At 35.6% G+C, this 5,845-nt stretch overlaps 1 non-coding gene across 1 annotated transcript; it reads right to left on the minus strand.

Moving 5' to 3' along the window:
• Positions 1 to 5,464: 5,464 nt before the first annotated feature.
• Positions 5,465 to 5,571, minus strand: LOC133295819 (small nucleolar RNA R71). The gene has a single exon (XR_009749415.1). It is a non-coding gene; the product is annotated as a small nucleolar RNA R71 (small nucleolar RNA).
• Positions 5,572 to 5,845: the final 274 nt, after the last annotated feature.

The raw sequence follows: 5,845 nt of genomic DNA on the forward strand, positions 1-5,845 counted from the left end.
TAATAAAAAAACCCGCGATTCACACTAAAATAAATATAATCATAATAATATTTATTAAAAAATTGGCTTTACTAAATGCTAACATCTTTTAAACAAGAGTAACAGAAGAAAGCTTGAGAAGAAGCATTTACAAAGACCTTAATCTAGATGACTTTAAAGAAACTTTGGTTATTGATACCACCATTTAGAAAAAATTCAACAGACGCTTAAACGAGGATTAAAATGCAATGAACATTATTTACCCCTCCCCCCCCCCCCAAAAAAAAAAAAACAGAAATGCAAAGAAGATTGAGAGAAGACAATCTTAGAGTTCTATTGGTTGTGTCCCCACAATCACAACATAATACAGAATGAAGAAGAGGTACTTACTTACCAGAGAGGTGACTACTTCAGTTGTTTGATGAAATACTTCTGAGGGATCTACACCACAGAACACTGGCAGGGCCTTGGTATATTTGGTTCTGCTCCGCTCCATTATTACCTCCTTAAAACATTTCCAGAGAAAATAGTGTTTACTATTTTCTCTGGAAATGTTTTGAGAAAACAATAACATAAACACTATTTTGAAACGCCTCATCATTATCATGTAAAAAAACACTAGTTGTTTGTTGGGTGCACATGCAAAGAAGAGAGTGGTTCTGATCTGTAATATAATGGGGTAGGTGGTGGCGGTTTCGGTGAACTGAAGACAATGGATCTATGGAAGTGAAATGAGAGTCCAAAGATAATGTAAAGTGAGAGAGAATGGACAGATCGCAGCAATAAGTTTTTGAGAAAGGTGAAAGAGAGAGAAACGTAGAGATAGAAAGGTAGGAAGCGGAAAAGCTCAAGAGAGAAGAGTGGACGCAAAAAAATAAAAGCATGCTCTCTTGTCAAATCACAACTTTCACATTAGGTGAAATGAGGACTGACAAAAGCAATTAATGGCTCTGATCTCTGATCAACAGAACAGTAGTATCTCTCTCCTATTCCCCAAATAAACTTTAATCTCAGACTACCATCCTTATAAACAAGAGAATACATCGATATCAGGAGCAAGGGACTCTCTCTGTAGGGAAAAAGCGAAAGACTATGCATGACACCAGAGATTATAAACTACAGAATAGGTGAATGAATGATACAGGGCTACACAGCACAACTAGATAGTTTTAATATAATAATCAATGGAGTCATAGCAGCAGGGATTTTAACTACAATTGTTTAAAATTAAAAAAAAAATGATATACTATTTAATATGTTTAGAATTTAAAAAAAATAATAATAATATTCTTCATCTTCAATCTTAATTAATAATTTGATAATATCACACTATTATTTTTGGAAAGAAAAAAGATTCAAAATTCCATAAGAAGCCAAGTTTTTGAGAAAGGTGAAAGAGAGAGACACGTATAGAAAGGTAGGAAGTGGAAAAGATCAGGAGAGATGCAAGGAACCAAATAAAGCTGTCTTGTCAAATCACAAATTAGGTGCTCTGAGGATCTGACTCTGACTCTGATCTCTGATCAACAGAACAGTAGTCTAGCATCTCTCATATTCCCCAAATAAAGTAACACAAATAGCGCAATTAAACTTCAATCTTATTAAGAAATTTTTCAAATTCATTTATTTATTTATTTTTTCTCTTTAAATTAATCACACACTAAACTTAAACAACTATTAATTAACCTCCTCTTATATACATGCATGTTTTTAAAAGCAGAGGCAAAAAGTAATAATACTGAGTGAACCGAAACAGAGCTTCTAAGATTCATTCAGTTATATATAAGAAACTTAACACTACAAACAAAAGTAATAATACAGACAGATACAATGAATGAACCATCATAGAGCACAAACAAATATACATACATGACACGTACAGTATTAATAATGAGGATTTAAGAAAAAATAAAGGTATGGCATGGTATGGAGGGGAAGTTACCTTATCCTCAGCATTCAGCAGCAAGTAAAGGAAGATTATTGAGAAGAATCTCAACTCAAGAGGCTCAGTGTCGGGGGCCATCAAGAGGACTAGCTCAGAAATGCCTCTGTTCAGTGTCTTTTTTGAGCTGAGCTACAAATACAAAAAGAAATACATGTTTTATGGTCGCTGAAACAAAAAAAAAGAAAGAAAAAAAATGCAATAACACACTTAAAATAAATGGAAGAACCAATGAAATGAAATGAAAGCAGAGGCGAAAGAAAGTTCCTTTCCTGTGAGTTGAGCTGCTGCTTGTAGTTGGTAGCTTATCTTGTTGAACAAGATCTTCAACAGTATTGTTATTGTGAGTTGAGCTGAGCATCGGCCAAAGGTAACCACCATTTTTGTGATTTGATTGAAAGAAAGAAAGAAAACTTGAAGAAGAACATTCATTCAAGTCAGATTCAATGAATCGTTTGTTTAGAAGGAAGAGAAGATAACGAAAAGAAAAGGTAACCAACCATTTTTGTGATTTGATTGAAGGGTGAGAAGAGAAGAGAAGAGGGGGCTTAGGGTTTTTCTTTGGTGGAGAAGAGAGAGAGGGAGAAGAAAGAGAGGAATGAGTGAGTGTAATTAAATTAAATCCCGCCCAATTAAATTACATTTTTTACGTTTAAGCTAGATGCCAGTGAAAATTAAAATTAAACAATGAAAACATATATGTACGAGTAAACAAGAGAATACATCGATATCGGTAGCAAGGACTCTCTTTGGGGGAAAAGATACAAGGATTATAGACTGCAGAATAGGTGAATGAATGATACAGTGCTACACAGCACAGCTAGATAGTTTTAATATAATAACACTATCATTTTTTGGAAACAAAAAAAGCTTCAAAATTCCCTAAGAAGCCAAGATTTTGAGAAAGTGAAAGAGAGAGACACGTAGAGAGAGAGAGAGAAAGGTAGGAGATCAGGAGAGAAGCAAGGAAGCAAAAAAAAGAAGAAGTGTGCAATTAATAACCAATAAAGCTCTCTTGTCAAATCACAACATTAGGTGCTATGAGGATCTGACTCTGATCTTCGATCAACAGAACAGTAGTCTAGCATCTCTCCTATTCCTTAAATAAAGTAGCACAAACAGCGCAATTAAACTTCAATCTTATTAAGAAATTTTTCAAATCCATTTTTTTATTTATTTTCTTCTCTTTAAATTATGTTTGAATTTATATATATATATATATATATATATATATATATATATAAATTGTATAGACAATCTATTGGTTATGAATAAGAAGTTTGGTAGTGAAAAGGTATGCCTTTTCGTCGACAAACTGATGTATCTTTTCATCCTAAACGATGTGTTGTTTCATCCTAATGGACATGTTGTTTCATCCTAACGGATGATGAATCCTTAGTTCATCATGGTTTTTAGCAGGATTTAGGATCAAATTGTGTGATTAAATGATGAAAAACAAGGTTAATGTCCTAAGATGTCCTCAATTACAAGTTCAAGAGCTTTATTGGAAATTTGTATGATTCTTGTAGGAAAAGCAAGCTTGAAAGACAACTGGAGAAAGAAGAAGATTCTGGAGCTCAAGAGGAGAAAAATTGCCTAAGTGTTGAGCGCTAAAACGTCCACACTGAGCGTTTTAGCGCCCTGTTACAGGAAGAGGCCAAAACTTGCTGATGATGAGCGCTAAAACGTCCACACAGAGCGTTTTAGCGCGCTGCTACACTAAGAAGATGGAAAATTGCTGGTCTTGGACGCTAAAACGGCCTGCAATATGCGTTTTAGCGCCCTAAAGTGGAAAAAGATTCTGGTCTTCACCGCTAAAACGTCCAAATCAAACGTTTTAGCGTTGGAGTCAGTTAAAGTTAGTTGAGCATTCACCAAGTTTGGACGCTAAAACGGTCATTCCTTAATGTTTTAGCGTTGAAATCAGTTAAAAGCAGTTGAGCATACGTAAAGCATGGACGCTAAAACGGCCACTTATGGACGTTTTAGCGCCCACATCAGTTTTCTGTTTTTAATTGTAACACTATATAAGGCAAAGCCTTGACACTTAGAGGAAAAAAATCTTGGGGGATCTGAACTCTCTCTCTCTCTCTTAAACTTAGTCTGACTTCTCTCTAAATTCTTTTAGTTTTTGTATTAGGATTTCCTTGTAATAGTTTGGAGATTGAAGACTTTCAACATGGAAATGAAGTTTGCTTCTTCTTCTCTTATTTATTCCTTAGTCATGTCTGAGTAGAGTCTTTGTAGTCTGAATGCAATGGAACTCCATGATAATATTATGTTGATTTGATTAATATGATGAAGTATTTTTCATGTGCTGATTTGAGATTTTCTGAGTTAATTATTTCTATCAATGAAGTAGTATAGAACAGGGATGTTTATATGACTTATGTATTTGATAATCTCAACATCAGAATTCTAGTACTCAAGGGATTGATGCTAGAGTTCTGATATAATCTTAAAACCTTAGTATTTCATGCATGTATTAAGAAAGAAATCACCAAGGGATTGGGGTTTCTGATTAATGTTTCTATCAGGGTAGTAAGGGATTACATCTTGATGATAAGTAAAAGGTTGATTAACACCACATGGAAAGGAATTCATCATATGATCAATTCCTATATGGTTTATCATGGAGGAAAGTTGTTTTCTGACTACTTGTTGTTTTTATTAATTCCTAATCCATATTTACTTGTGTCAATTTAATCAAAATCAATTTTCTGGTGACAAATTATTCATGATTTTTACAAACTCTTATTTGATTCAAATTAGTTTTCTATGGTATATTGGTGTTTGAACACAATTCCTCGTGGGAACGATCTTTACTCATCATTTTATTACTTGTACGACTAGTGCACTTGCTAGATCCGCAACAAGTTTTTGGCGCCGTTGCTGGGGAGTTTTTTTTTTCAACACTAACTGATACTATAGAATTCTGAGATTGAATCCTTTTATTTTCAGTAATTTAGTTTATGTTAAAATTCTGGTCAATTTTGATTCTGGTACATGCGAGGTACACTTGATCCAAATTTGTTGTTGTATGATCCAGAATTAGAAAGGACATTGAGGAAGCACAAAAGGGCAGCCAGGCAAAGGAGACAGTTGCAAGAAATTGGTGAATCAAGTACGGTTAATCAGGAAGATATAATGGCAGAGAATCACAGACCACCGCCACCACAGAGGACACTGGGAGAGTACATGACTCCTGCAGTGGTTCCTCCAATTGGGAGTGTTGTGTGCCCAACAGTGGAGCCCAACAACTTTGAATTGAAGCCTGCTTTGATACATTTGGTGCAGAAGGATCAGTTTGCTGGAACCAGTGCGGAGGACCCTTACTTGCACATAGAGAACTTCCTATTGTTGAGTGATACTGTGAAGATAAACGGTGTCACAAGAGATGCAATTCTGTTGAGACTATTCACTCATTCACTGACGGATGATGCAAGGAGATGGCTGCAATCATTGCCACAAGGAAGTATAACAACTTGGGATGATTTGCAAACCAAGTTCTTGCAAAGGTTTTTCTCAGCATCCAAGAGGGCCAAGTTGAAGGATGAAATTACAAGCTTTAAGCAGAAAGAGTCAGAATCTATTTATGAGGCTTGGGAGAGATTCAAGACTTTGTTGAGGAAATGTCCACAGCATGGAATTGAGGCATGGCAACAAGCAGCAATCTTCCTGCAAGGAATGACCACTAACACTAGAACCTTGGTGCATGCTACTGCTGGTGGATCATTGACTACCAAGACCCCTCAAGAAGCCTTGGATATCTTTGAGTCATTAGCATCTCAAGAATTTGATAATGCTCCAGTGGCTGACAGAAGGACAGGAATTATCAGGTTGGATGGGTATGATGCTTTGTTGGCAAGGAATGATCAACTGATGCAGACACAGAGACAACAGCAGCAACAATTAGATACCCTT

The sequence above is a fragment of the Gastrolobium bilobum genome, unplaced genomic scaffold (assembly GCF_033153095.1).
Source record: "Gastrolobium bilobum isolate Gb01-03AN ecotype WA unplaced genomic scaffold, APGP_CSIRO_Gbil_v1 utg12332, whole genome shotgun sequence".
In the NCBI taxonomy this organism is placed as follows: Eukaryota; Viridiplantae; Streptophyta; class Magnoliopsida; order Fabales; family Fabaceae; genus Gastrolobium; species Gastrolobium bilobum.